We start from the raw sequence: 15,426 nt of genomic DNA on the forward strand, positions 1-15,426 counted from the left end.
GTAACTCTTGAACCATAGCTGCTATTTCAAATCTATTTTCAGAAATAAAATTTTCAGCAAATTGTGATGTTGTTTGACATGTTACATGACCCCCTTTCCATTTGAAAAAAACTGACTTAGATTCAAGATGGCCGATTTCAAGATGGCGCCCATGTTCAATTCATACCCTAAAAGATAGCCCACCTAACCGATACCTTACTGGAGTATTCAGTTTTCCCATTTCCTGCACATTTTAAATGTCGGTATTTTGACCTTGTTGGTATTTTAAATGTCGATATTTTGACCATGTCACTATTTTAACCTTGTTGGGATTTTTTACCATCAGGATTTTGATCGTAGGTATTTCATACTAAATCCGTATAGATTCTTTAGTAGTATATAGATCTGCTACTGATGTAGATGTGTTACGTCTGGTGTATTGGAATCCTGGTTGCTGAACCGGTTCTATTTCATAATACTCAGCTGCTGCCTGTCGTGTCTTGTACCCTATACAGGCAGGAGGGGCATCAGACTTGTGATCAGCCGGGGTTGCTGACATTCCCAGGGTTACTCATCGGAATACACAGACGTGCTAAGACTCTCTCATACCGGGGCTACGGAGAGAGGAGGCGCACGGGAGTGTGAGTACCTGGCTGCCAGCAGTGCGTGGGATTGTCCTGGGTGGGAGATCCTGGGTGACTCTGCTCACAGACCAAGCACAGGTGACAGGAGGGCGGTTCTTCCCTAGTGCGGCACAGAGGGGGCATCACCCTTGCTATGTCAGGGTTCTGTAGCCAGGGCTGCAGCTGTACATGCGAATCAGAGATATGTGAGACAGCAGGTAGGTGGCCAATGTAATGTATTGTTTCTATAGATGGAAGGGACAGTTCCTGTAAGAAATTATTTGCTTTAGTGGAATCCAGGAATGTGAGGGAGATGTGAAACGACATGCTCGGCAGGGTATATATCAGCGCATATCTCCTCTGGGGCGCAGGTTCAGTTACGACCATCTTCCATTCTCATGTTGTTTAAATACATAGACATGGTAACCCACGTGAGGACTTATGCGTAATGAGTGATAACGGCGGTGCCGCAATACAAATCCTCATTGGTAGGGTCATGTGTCCTCAGTCTTCCAGTTACACGTAGCCGGCATTTTTAGTCTTTGCCCAATCTATACATCTTGGGACATGTAATACAGACAGTCCCGGTGTCCCCTCACTCTCAGGTCACATGTAATACAGACAGTCCCGGTGTCCCCTCACTCTCAGGACACATGTAATACAGACAGTCCCGGTGTCTCCTCACTCTCAGGACACATGTAATACAGACAGTCCCGGTGTCCCCTCACTCTCAGGACACATGTAATACAGACAGTCCCGGTGTCTCCTCACTCTCAGGGCAGATGTAATACAGACAGTCCCGGTGTCCCCTCACTCTCAGGACACATGTAATACAGACAGTCCTGGTGTCCCCTCACTCTCAGGACACATGTAATACAGACAGTCCTGGTGTCTCCTCACTCTCAGGACTCGTGTAATACAGACAGTCCCAGTGTCTCCTCACTCTCAGGACACATGTAATACAGACAGTCCCGGTGTCCCCTCACTCTCAGGTCACATGTAATACAGACAGTCCCGGTGTCCCCTCACTCTCAGGACACATGTAATACAGACAGTCCCGGTGTCTCCTCACTCTCAGGACACATGTAATACAGACAGTCCCGGTGTCCCCTCACTCTCAGGACACATGTAATACAGACAGTCCCGGTGTCTCCTCACTCTCAGGGCAGATGTAATACAGACAGTCCCGGTGTCCCCTCACTCTCAGGACACATGTAATACAGACAGTCCTGGTGTCCCCTCACTCTCAGGACACATGTAATACAGACAGTCCTGGTGTCTCCTCACTCTCAGGACTCGTGTAATACAGACAGTCCCAGTGTCTCCTCACTCTCAGGACACATGTAATACAGACAGTCCCTGTGTCCCCTCACTCTCAGGACACATGTAATACAGGCAGTCCCGGTGTCCCCTCACTCTCAGGACACATGTAATACAGACAGTCCCGGTGTCCTCTCACTCTCAGGACACGTGTAATACAGACAGTCCCGGTGTCCCCTCACTCTCAGGACTCGTGTAATACAGACAGTCCCAGTGTCTCCTCACTCTCAGGACACATGTAATACAGACAGTCCCGGTGTCCCCTCACTCTCAGGACACATGTAATACAGACAGTCCCGGTGTCCCCTCACTCTCAGGACACGTGTAATACAGACAGTCCCGGTGTCTCCTCACTCTCAGGACACATGTAATACAGACAGTCCCGGTGTCCCCTCACTCTCAGGACACGTGTAATACAGACAGTCCCGGTGTCCCCTCACTCTCAGGACACATGTAATACAGACAGTCCCGGTGTCCCCTCACTCTCAGGACACATGTAATACATACAGTCCCGGTGTCCCCTCACTCTCAGGACACGTGTAATACAGACAGTCCCGGTGTCCCCTCACTCTCAGGACACATGTAATACAGACAGCCCCGGTGTCCCCTCACTCTCAGGACACGTGTAATACAGACAGTCCCGGTGTCCCCTCACTCTCAGGACACATGTAATACATACAGTCCCGGTGTCTCCTCACTCTCAGGACACGTGTAATACAGACAGTCCCGGTGTCCCCTCACTCTCAGGACACATGTAATACAGACAGCCCCGGTGTCCCCTCACTCTCAGGACACGTGTAATACAGACAGTCCCAGTGTCCCCTCACTCTCAGGACACATGTAATACATACAGTCCCGGTGTCCCCTCACTCTCAGGACACGTGTAATACAGACAGTCCCGGTGTCCCCTCACTCTCAGGACACATGTAATACAGACAGTCCCGGTGTCCCCTCACTCTCAGGACACATGTAATACAGACAGTCCCGGTGTCCCCTCACTCTCAGGACACATGTAATACAGACAGTCCCAGTGTCTCCTCACTCTCAGGACACATGTAATATAGACAGTCCCGGTGTCCCCTCACTCTCAGAACACATGTAATACAGACAGTCCCGGTGTCCCCTCACTCTCAGGACACGTGTAATACAGACAGTCCCGGTGTCCCCTCACTCTCAGGACACGTGTAATACAGACAGTCCCGGTGTCCCCTCACTCTCAGGACACGTGTAATACAGACAGTCCCGGTGTCCCCTCACTCTCAGGACACGTGTAATACAGACAGTCCCGGTGTTCTCTCACTCTCAGGACACATGTAATACAGACAGTCCCGGTGTCCCCTCACTCTCAGGACACGTGTAATACAGACAGTCCCGGTGTCCCCTCACTCTCAGGACACGTGTAATACAGACAGTCCCGGTGTCCCCTCACTCTCAGGACACGTGTAATACAGACAGTCCCGGTGTCCCCTCACTCTCAGGACACGTGTAATACAGACAGTCCCGGTGTCCCCTCACTCTCAGGACACGTGTAATACAGACAGTCCCGGTGTCCCCTCACTCTCAGGACACGTGTAATACAGACAGTCCCGGTGTCCCCTCACTTTCAGGACACATGTAATACACACAGTCCCGGTGTCCCCTCACTCTCAGGACACATGTAATACAGACAGTTCCGGTGTCTCCTCACTCTCAGAACACATGTAATACAGACAGTCCCGGTGTCCCCTCTCTCTCAGGACACATGTAATACACACAGTCCCGGTGTCCCCTCACTCTCAGAACACATGTAATACAGACAGTCCCGGTGTCCCCTCACTCTCAGGACACATGTAAATCACACAGTCCCGGTGTCCCCTCACTCTCAGGACACATGTAATACAGACAGTCCCAGTGTCCCCTCACTCTCAGGTCACATGTAATACACACAGTCCCGGTGTCCCCTCACTCTCAGGACACATGCAATACAGACAGTCCCGGTGTCCCCTCACTATCAGGACACATGTAGAACAGACAGTCCCGGTGTCTCCTCACTCTCAGGACACGTGTAATACAGACAGTCCCAGTGTCCCCTCACTCTCAGGACACATGTAATACAGACAGTTCCGGTGTCTCCTCACTCTCAGGACACATGTAATACAGACAGTCCCGGTGTCCCCTCACTATCAGGACACATGTAGAACAGACAGTCCCGGTGTCTCCTCACTCTAAGGACACGTGTAATACAGACAGTCCCAGTGTCCCCTCACTCTCAGGACACATGTAATACAGACAGTTCCGGTGTCTCCTCACTCTCAGGACACATGTAATACAGACAGTTCCGGTGTCTCCTCACTCTCAGGAAACGTGTAACACAGACAGTCCCGGTGTCCCCTCACTCTCAGGACACATACAGACAGTCTCGGTATCCCCTCATTCTCAGGACACATGTAATACAGACAGTCCCGGTGTCTCCTCACTCTCAGAACACATGTAATACAGACAGTCCCGGTGTCCCCTCACTCTCAGAACACATGTAATACAGACAGTCCCGGTGTCCCCTCACTCTCAGGACACATGTAATACAGACAGCCCCGGTGTCCCCTCACTCTCAGGACACATGTAATACAGACAGTCCCGGTGTCCCCTCACTCTCAGAACACGTGTAATACAGACAGTCCCGGTGTCCCCTCACTCTCAGGACACATGTAATACAGACAGTCCCGGTGTCCCCTCACTCTCAGGACACATGTAATACAGACAGTCCCGGTGTCCCCTCACTCTCAGAACACATGTAATACAGACAGTCCCGGTGTCCCCTCACTCTCAGGCAGTGCCGGACTGGGACTAAAAATAGGCCCTGGCATTTTTGAAGCACACAGGCCCACCTCTGTGACTCCTCCCCTTACTATTCCTGACTCCTCCCACTTATTAGTATATGCTCTTACAAATATAATTAATATTCTAACAACATACAAGCGTACATCATTTTCTATTAAAATACACACAACCTGTGGTTGAAGTGGAAATTTTTAAGTGGGGGTATGTAAATGTGAAGTTTGTAAATAAGCGCGCGCCGGAAAAGGGGGTGTGGCCACTCAAAGGGGGCGTGTCCTTCAGTGTAGTTTATCACACCATACACCCCTTATACGCATTATGCACCACAATAGTAGGACCCCTTATACTATCTAGTACTGGTGCCTCTTTCACATTATACCACACAGTATGAGCCGAAATTCACATTATAGCACCCAGTATGAGCCAAAATTCACATTATAGCACCCAGTATGAGCCAAAATTCACATTATAGCACCCGGTATGAGTCGAAATTTACATTATAGCACCCGGTATGAGCCGAAATTTACATTATATGCCCCCAATAGTGCAGTGCCAGATCCACAATTGCCCCCACAGTGCCAGGTATACAAATGCCCCCACAGTGCCAGGTAAACAATTGCCCCCACAGTGCCAGGTATACAAATGCCCCCACAGTGCCAGGTATACAAATGCCCCCACAGTGCCAGGTATACAAATGCCCCCACAGTGCCAGGTAAACAATTGACCCCACAGTGCCAGGTATACAAATGCCCCCACAGTGCCAGGTATACAAATGCCCCCACAGTGCCAGGTATACAAATGCCCCCACAGTGCCAGGTATACAAATGCCCCCACAGTGCCAGGTAAACAATTGCCCCCACAGTGCCAGGTATACAAATGCCCCCACAGTGCCAGGTATACAAATGCCCCCACAGTGCCAGGTAAACAATTGCCCCCACAGTGCCAGGTATACAAATGCCCCCACAGTGCCAGGTATACAAATGCCCCCACAGTGCCAGGTAAACAATTGCCCCCACAGTGCCAGGTATACAAATGCCCCACAGTGCCAGCCAATTGCCCCCACAGTGCCAGATATATAATTGTCCCCACAGCAGCCAGTGCTGCAGCTACTTACCGCTGCTGCACTGCTACTGCTCCTCCGGGCTGTGAGGGACGGGGGTGAATCAGGAGAGCAAAGCGCCCGCCAGCGCGGCTGTGTCTGGTGCTGCGGCGGCTTCGTTCAAACCAGCCGCCGGTTCGTGAGCCAATCAGAGCTCGCGGACCGGCGGCTTCTGATTGGCTACCGGTCCGCGAGCTCTGATTGGCTCACGAACCGGCGGCTGGTTTGAACGAAGCCGCCGCAGCACCAGACACAGCCGCGCTGGCGGGCGCTCTGCTCTCCTCTCCTGACAGCTGAGACATGCTGCCGCCGGACTGAGCAGCAGCGTGTCTCAGTGACCGCTGGACCGGCCCAAGTGGCCATCGGCCCTTCTGGCATTTGCCAGAAGTGCCAGATGGCCAGTCCGGCCCTGCTCTCAGGACACATGTAATACAGACAGCCCCGGTGTCCCCTCACTCTCAGGACACATGTAATACAGGCAGTCCCGGTGTCCCATCACTCTCAGGACACATGTAATACAGACAGTCCCGGTGTCCCCTCACTTTCAGGACACATGTAATACAGACAGTCCCGGTGTTCCCTCACTCTCAGGACACGTGTAATACAGACAGTCCCGGTGTCTCCTCACTCTCAGGACACATGTAATACAGACAGTCCCGGTGTCCCCTCACTCTCAGGACACATGTAATACAGACAGTCCCGGTGTCCCCTCACTCTCAGGACACGTGTAATACAGACAGTCCCGGTGTCCCCTCACTCTCAGGACACATGTAATACACACAGTCCCGGTGTCCCCTCACTTTCAGGACACGTGTAATACAGACAGTCCCGGTGTCTCCTCACTCTCAGGACACGTGTAATACAGACAGTCCCGGTGTCCCCTCACTCTCAGGACACATGTAAAACAGACAGTCCTGGTGTCCCCTCACTCTCAGGACACGTGTAATACAGACAGTCCTGGTGTCCCCTCACTCTCAGGACACGTGTAATACAGACAGTCCCGGTATCCCCTCACTCTCAGGTCACATGTAATACAGACAGTCCCGGTGTCCCCTCACTCTCAGGACACATGTAATACAGACAGTCCCGGTGTCCCCTCACTCTCAGGACACATGTAATACAGACAGTCCCGGTGTCCCCTCACTCTCAGGACACATGTAATACAGACAGTCCTGGTGTCCCCTCACTCTCAGGACACGTGTAATACAGACAGTCCCGGTATCCCCTCACTCTCAGGTCACATGTAATACAGACAGTCCCGGTGTCCCCTCACTCTCAGAACACATGTAATACAGACAGTCCCGGTGTCCCCTCACTCTCAGGACACGTGTAATACAGACAGTCCCGGTGTCCCCTCACTCTCAGGACACATGTAATACACACAGTCCCGGTGTCCCCTCACTTTCAGGACATGTGTAATACAGACAGTCCCGGTGTACCCTCACTCTTGTGTCAGTGTATCTGGCACTGTCAGGAGGGGACATGTGACTATTATACACCACCAGGGGGCAGCATATACAGAATTTGGAGTAGCATATAGGTGGTCATTCCGAGTTGATCGCTAGCTGCATTCGTTAGCTGTGCAGCGATGAGAGAAAAATCGGCACTTCTGCGCATGCGTATGCGGCGCAATGCGCACGCGCAACGTACTATTACATCGAACGATGTAGTTTCACACAAGGTCTAGCGAAGCTTTTCAGTCGCACTGGTGGCCGCAGAGTGATTGACAGGAAGAGGGCGTTTCTGGGTGTCAACTGAACGTTTTCAGGGAGTGATTGAAAAACGCAGGCGTGCCAGGAAAAACGCAGGTGTGGCTGGGAGAACGCAGGGCGTGTTTGTGATGTCAAATCCGGAACCAAACAGTCTGAAGTCATCGCAACCTAGGAGTAGGTCTGGAGCTACTCTGAAACTGCACAATTTTTTTTGTAGCCGTTCGCACTTCTGCTAAGCTAAAATACACTCCCAGAGGGCGGCAGCATAGCGTTTGCGCAGCTGCTAAAAACAGCTAGCGAGCGATCAACTCGGAATGACCCCTATTGTTCTGTGTCAGCCTCATATCTAACATACAACTGCTAGTGTATTACTTTTCCTGGTTCAATCCTCATTTTACATTTTTGTCATTAAAGTTTTTTTTGTTGAGAGTTTTTACTTTTCCCAAAGTCAGCCCATGTGCAGCACCTTCCTCTTCATGTATGCAATTCTCAGCATCAGGTCCTGACTGCACAGTACCACTTCTAATGTTCTGTATTTTGGTTGTGACACCGAGGCTCTGTCCTTATTCTGTAGTGTGCCAGCACAGTACCTCTGATATATCACCGTGTACAGGATGTAATCCACACTAATTAGTTTAATTTATATGCCCGGCCGCACAGTGCTACTTCATGTTTTGTGTCTGCTGTACACAGCTGTACATAGGGGGTCATTCCGAGTTGATCGCTCGCTAGCAGTTTTTAGCAGCCGTGCAAACGCTAAGCCGCCGCCCACTGGGAGTGTATCTTAGCTTAGCAGAAGTGCGAAAGGATCGCAGAGCGGCTACTAAATAATTTTGTGCAGTGTCAGAGTAGCTCCAGACCTACTCAGCGCTTGCGATCACTTCAGACTGTTTAGTTCCTGTTTTGACGTCACAAACACGCCCTGCGTTCGGCCAGCCACGCCTGCGTTTTTCCTGGCACGCCTGCGTTTTTTCGAACACGCCCTGAAAACGGTCAGTTGACACCCAGAAACGCCCACTTCATGTCAATCACTCTGCGGCCAGCAGTGCGACTGAAAAGCGTTGCTACACCTTGTGTGAAACGACATCTTTCTTTGTACTTTTACGTCGCGTGTGCGCATTGCGCCTCATACGCATGTGCAGAAGTGCCGTTTTTTTTGCCTCATCGCTGCACAGCGAACGAATGTAGCTAGCGATCAACTCGGAATGACCCCCATAGCTCTTACTAATCTGATTGTATTCTGTATAGACAACTGCACAGTATAACATCATCATTGTTTTATATTAGATATAATTCTCAGTATGTTATGTCTGAGTTATATGTGCTTGATGCTTCTAATTTCGCTTATTTCATATAGTTCTTTAGGTAAATTCTGTAGCACAGTGCTACTTCTCTGATTCTGTATGCTGGATGCCATTCTCATTATGTGTACACTGACTGTATCTGGTATGATTATGTGTAAGAGGATTCTCTGATGAAACTGCCTGAGGCAAAGAAACGCGTCAGCCGTGGCATCATGCCATTGTATGTAATGATCTGTACGAGCTGGTGATGAGAGAGAGTGAGGTATACACAGAGTAAATGGAACTAGATGTAACAGTAGAAGGCACGGCACAGGCTGACGGAGTTACTGTAAGATTGCAGGACTGGTGAGATTTCCTTTGCTCAAACCTGGAATGTAATATTCTATCACCTAACAATCCTGAATACTTTCAGCCGCTCTCTCTCTCTCTGTCTATCTGTCGCTCACTGTCTGTCTCTCTCGCTGTCTCTCTCTCTCTGGGGGTCACTCAGACCCGTTCGCACGCTGCCTTTTTTCGCAGCCGTACGATCGTGTCTGGACAGCGCATGCACCGCAATGCGCAGGCGCATCTGGCGACGGGGATCGCCAGGCAGCGACAGAACTTACGAAGAAAGCGATCGCACAGGCGATCGCAAGAAGATTGACAGGTAGAAGGTGTTCGTGGGCGGCAACTCACTCTTTTCAGGGAGTGTCCGGAAAAACGCAGGTGTGCCCGGCCGTTCGGGAGGAGCATTCCTGACGTCAGCAATATCCCGGATCGTCGCAGCGGCTGAGTAAGTCTTGGGCTGGGCAGAAACTGCACAAACTTTGGTTTGTGCAACTCACTGCACAGCCGATCGCACCCCTGCACAGCGATTTCCCCCTCCTATGTAGGCGGCAATTAACTGGCCGTAGCAATGCAAAAAAAAAACGCCTGCGTGTAACCGGGTCTGAATTAGGCCCTCTGTCTCTCTGTCTGTCTGTCTCTCTCTGTCTGTCTCTCTCTCTCTGTCTGTCTCTCTCTGTCTATTCTTTCCATTTTTATGTATGTGAGGCTCTCTGCACAGGGGTACTAATTCAGACCCGATCGCTCCTCTGTGAATTTGTAGAGGTTTGCGATTGGATAGTCGCCGCCCAGACAGAGTGAAAATCCGCCCCGCGCAACTCTGCGTACACCGTGCAAAAATCCCTGTGAACGCCGGTCAGCTGCAAATCCGTTCACAACTCACTCACCATCGATTTTTCCAGTCTGCGCAGTCTGTGCGCAGCCCCGGACTTACTCCTACAGTGCGATGAGAACAGGCTGATCGGGGCTGGAGCTGACGTCACACAAACGCCCTGAAAACGCTTGGGAACGCCTGCGTCTTTCCTGACACTCCCAGAAAACGGCCAGTGACCACCCACAAACGTCCTCTACCTGTCAATCAATTTGCGTTCTCCTAGTGATCAAAAAAGACGCAGGATTTTTTCGCAGTTTTGCCCACGCGTGCGCACTACAATCCGTACCCACAACAGCGATCAGGCCCAGTATCACTGCTCTTCCCTTCTATACGGGATCTTATTCTATGTATTCATGATTATTCCGTATGTAAGGTCCCTGTATAGCACCATCCTCTTGTCTTGTATACTTGATATGGGGGGTCATTCCGAGTTGTTTGCTCGTTATTTTTTTTCGCTACGGAGCGATTAGTCGCAAGCTGCACATGCGCAATATACGCAGTGCGCCTGCGCCAAGTAAATTAGCCCAAAAGTTTGGTATTTTACTCACGGCGTAACAAAGTTTTTTCATCGTTCTGCTGATCGTAGTGTGATTGACAGGAAGTGGGTGTTTCTGGGCAGAAACTGCCCGTTTTCTGGGAGTGTGCGGAAAAACGCTGGCGTGTCAGGGAAAAATGCGGGAGTGTCTGGAGAAACGGGGGAGTGGCTGGCCGGACGCTGGGCGTGTGTGTGACGTCAAAACAGGAACTGAACTGTCTGAACTGATCGCAGTATAGGAGTGAGTCTGGAGCTACTCAGAAACTGCTAAGAAATTTCTATTCGCAATTCTGCTAATCTTTCCTTCGCAATTTTGTAAAGCTAAGATACACCCCCAGAGGGCGGCGGTCTAGCGTGTGCAATGCTGCTAAAAGCAGCTAGCGAGCGAACAACTCGGAATCACCCCCATAGGCCCTCATTCCGAGTTGTTCACTCGCTAGCTGCTTTTAGCAGCATTGCACACGCTAGACCGCCGCCCTCTGGGAGTGTATCTTAGCTTAGCAGAATAGTGAACGAAAGATTAGCAGAATTGCTGTAAGATCTTTTCCTGCAGTTTCTGAATAGCTCCAGACCTACTCCTAGATTGCGATCAGCTCGGTCCGTTTAGTTCTTGGTTTGACGTCACAAACACGCCCTGCGTTCGGCCAGCCACTCCCCCGTTTCTCCAGACACTCCCGCGTTTTTCCCTGACACGCCTGCGTTTTTTAGCACACTCCCGGAAAACGCTCAGTTACCACCCAGAAACGCCCCTTTTCTGTCAATCATTCACCGATCAGCAGTGCGACTGAAAAGCGTCGCTCGAACACCAGCAAATCTACTAAGTTTTGTGTTAAATAACAGCGCATGCGCAGTTAGCAACAAATCGCAGCATAGCGAAAATCGTCAACGAGCGAACAACTCGGAATGACCCCCAATGTTCTCAGTATCTCTGGTTATTATATATGTTATAATACACAGTACCACTTACTATATTTTGCCTTCTATACTGAATGTTGGCCCTCATTCCGAGTTGGTCGCTCGGTAAAAATCTTCGCATCGCAGTGATTTTCCGCTTAAAGCGCATGCGCAATGTCCGCACTGCGACTGCGCCAAGTAAATTTGCTATGTAGTTAGGAATTTTACTCACGGCTTTTTCATCGTTCTGGCGATCGTAATGTGATTGACAGGAAATGGGTGTTACTGGGCGGAAACAGGCCGTTTTATGGGCGTGTGGGAAAAAACGCTACCGTTTCCGGAAAAAACGCAGGAGTGGCCGGAGAAACGGAGGAGTGTCTGGGCGAACGCTGGGTGTGTTTGTGACGTCAAACCAGGGACGACAAGCAGTGAACTGATCGCAGATGCCGAGTAAGTCTGAAGCTACTCAGAAACTGCTTCGAGGTGTGTAATCGCAATATTGCGAATACATCGTTCGCAATATTAAGATGCTAAGATTCACTCCCAGTAGGCGGCGGTTTAGCGTGAGTAAATCTGCTAAAATCCGCTTGCGAGCGAACAACTCGGAATGAGGGCCGTTATTCTAGGTATATGTGATTTTTCTATATATGTAAGGATCACTGCACAGTACCACTTCCCTTGCCCTTTATACTGGATCTTGCTCTCAGTATTTAAGGTTATTCTATATGTACAGAGGCCCTCATTCCGAGTTGATCGGTCGCAAGGCGAATTTAGCAGAGTTACACACGCTAAGCCGCCGCCTACTGGGAGTGTATCTTAGCATCTTAAAATTGCGACCGATGTATTCGCAATATTGCGAGCACAAACTACTTAGCAGTTTTAGAGTAGCTCCAGACTTACTCTGCCTGTGCGATCAGTTCAGTGCTTGTCGTTCCTGGTTTGACGTCACAAACACACCCAGCGTTCGCCCAACCACTCCCCCGTTTCTCCGGCCACTCCTGCGTTTTTTCCGGAAACGGTAGCGTTTTCAGCCACACGCCCATAAAACGCCGTGTTTCCGCCCAGTAACACCCATTTCCTGTCAATCACATTACGTTCGCCGGAGCGATGAGAAAGCCGTGAGTAAAAATACTTTCTTCATAGCAAAGATACTTGGCGCAGTCGCAGTGCGAATATTGCGCATGCGCACTAAGCGGAATTTCACTGCGATGCGATGAAAAATACCGAGCGAACGACTCGGAATGAGGGCCAGAATACATATTATTTTATTCTGCCTTTTTACTAAATAATCCAGGAGGATTTCCTGTTTTTGAATATTTCCTGACTTCCCTCTTTTAGGGGCATATTTATCATGTACAGCGCTCCCTCCCCGCATCCTCCCCCATTGTACAGCGCTCCCTCCCCGCATCCTCCCCCACTGTACCGTGCTCCCTCCCCGCACCCTCCCCCACTGTACAGCGCTCCCTCCCCGCATCCTCCCCCACTGTACAGCGCTCCCTCCCCGCATCCTCCCCCACTGTACCGTGCTCCCTCCCCGCATCCTCCCCCACTGTACCGTGCTCCCTCCTCGCATCCTCCCCCACTGTACAGCACTCCCTCCCCGCATCCTCCCCCATTGTACCGCGCTCCCTCCCCGCATCCTCCCCCATTGTACAGCGCTCCCTTCCCGCATCCTCCCCCATTGTACAGCACTCCCTCCCCGCATCCTCCCCCACTGTACAGCACTCCCTCCCCGCATCCTCCCCCATTGTACCGCGCTCCCTCCCCGCATCCTCCCCCACTGTACAGCACTCCCTCCCCGCATCCTCCCCCACTGTACAGCACTCCCTCCCCGCATCCTCCCCCATTGTACCGCGCTCCCTCCCCGCATCCTCCCCCACTGTACAGCGCTCCCTTCCCGCATCCTCCCCCACTGTACAGCACTCCCTCCCCGCATCCTCCCCCACTGTACCGCGCTCCCTCCCCGCATCCTCCCCCACTGTACAGCGCTCCCTCCCCGCATCCTCCCCCATTGTACAGCGCTCCCTCCCCGCATCCTCCCCCACTGTACAGCGCTCCCTCCCCGCATCCTCCCCCATTGTACAGCGCTCCCTCCCCGCATCCTCCCCCACTGTACAGTGCTCCCTCCCCGCATCCTCCCCCATTGTACAGCGCTCCCTCCCCGCATCCTCCCCCACTGTACAGCGCTCCCTCCCAGCATCCTCCCCCACTGTACAGCGCTCCCTCCCCGCATCCTCCCCCATTGTACAGCGCTCCCTCCCGCATCCTCCCCCATTGTACAGCACTCCCTCCTCGCATCCTCCCCCACTGTACAGCGCTCCCTCCCGCATTCTCCCCCATTGTACAGCACTCCCTCCCCGCATCCTCCCCCATTGTACAGCACTCCCTCCCCGCATCCTCCCCCACTGTACAGCACTCCCTCCCCGCATCCTCCCCCATTGTACCGCGCTCCCTCCCCGCATCCTCCCCCATTGTACAGCACTCCCTCCCCGCATCCTCCCCCACTGTACAGCACTCCCTCCCCGCATCCTCCCCCATTGTACCGCGCTCCCTCCCCGCATCCTCCCCCATTGTACAGCACTTCCTCCCCGCATCCTCCCCCACTGTACAGCACTCCCTCCCCGCATCCTCCCCCAATGTACCGGGCTCCCTCCCTGCATCCTCCCCCACTGTACAGCGCTCCCTCCCCGCATCCTCCCCCACTGTACAGCACTCCCTCCCCGCATCCTCCCCCATTGTACCGCGCTCCCTCCCCGCATCCTCCCCCACTGTACAGCGCTCCCTCCCCGCATCCTCCCCCATTGTACAGCGCTCCCTCCCCGCATCCTCCCCCACTGTACAGCGCTCCCTCCCCGCATCCTCCCCCATTGTACAGCGCTCCCTCCCCGCATCCTCCCCCACTGTACAGAGCTCCCTCCCCGCATCCTCCCCCATTGTACAGCGCTCCCTCCCCGCATCCTCCCCCACTGTACAGCGCTCCCTCCCCGCATCCTCCCCCATTGTACAGCACTCCCTCCCCGCATCCTCCCCGATTGTACAGCGCTCCCTCCCCGCATCCTCCCCCACTGTACAGCGCTCCCTCCCCGCATCCTCCCCCATTGTACAGCGCTCCCTCCCCGCATCCACCCCCACTGTACAGCGCTCCCTCCCCGCATCCTCCCCCATTGTACAGCACTCCCTCCTCGCATCCTCCCCCACTGTACAGCGCTCCCTCCCCGCATCCTCCCCCATTGTACAGCACTCCCTCCCCGCATCCTCCCCCACTGTACAGCGCTCCCTCCCCGCATCCTCCCCACTGTACAGTGCTCCCTCCCCGCATCCTCCCCCATTGTACAGCGCTCCCTCCCCGCATCCTCCCCCACTGTACAGCGCTCCCTCCCAGCATCCTCCCCCACTGTACAGCGCTCCCTCCCCGCATCCTCCCCCATTGTATAGCGCTCCCTCCCCGCATCCTCCCCCATTGTACAGCGCTCCCTCCCCGCATCCTCCCCCATTGTACAGCGCTCCCTCCCCGCATCCTCCCCCACTGTACCGCGCTCCCTCCCCGCATCCTCCCCCATTGTACAGCGCTCCCTTCCCGCATCCTCCCCCATTGTACCGTGCTCCCTCCCCGCATCCTCCCCCATTGTACAGCGCTCCCTCCCCGCATCCTCCCCCATTGTACAGCACTCCCTCCCAGCATCCTCCCCCATTGTACAGCGCTCCCTCCCCGCATCCTCCCCTATTGTACAGCGCTCCCTCCCCGCATCCTCCCCCATTGTACAGCGCTCCCTCCCCGCAACCTCCCCCATTGTACAGCGCTCCCTCCCCGCATCCTCCCCCACTGTACAGCGCTCCCTCCCCGCATCCTCCCCCATTGTACAGCGCTCCCTCCCCGCATCCTCCCCCATTGTACAGCGCTCTCTCCCTGCATCCTCCCCCACTGTACAGCGCTCCCTCCCCGCATCC

General features: G+C 53.0%; 1 protein-coding gene across 1 annotated transcript in view; it reads left to right on the plus strand.

The window, feature by feature from the left end:
* Nucleotides 1–600: 600 nt before the first annotated feature.
* Nucleotides 601–15,426, plus strand: part of ARHGEF10L (Rho guanine nucleotide exchange factor 10 like) — a 252,227-nt gene continuing 237,401 nt past the window's right edge. The window contains exon 1 of the mRNA XM_063942112.1: nucleotides 601–620. The gene's annotated coding sequence lies outside the window, so the exon portion shown is untranslated. The remainder of the gene's footprint in view (nucleotides 621–15,426) is intronic.

Source organism: Pseudophryne corroboree, chromosome 10 (genome assembly GCF_028390025.1).
Source record: "Pseudophryne corroboree isolate aPseCor3 chromosome 10, aPseCor3.hap2, whole genome shotgun sequence".
In the NCBI taxonomy this organism is placed as follows: domain Eukaryota; kingdom Metazoa; phylum Chordata; class Amphibia; order Anura; family Myobatrachidae; genus Pseudophryne; species Pseudophryne corroboree.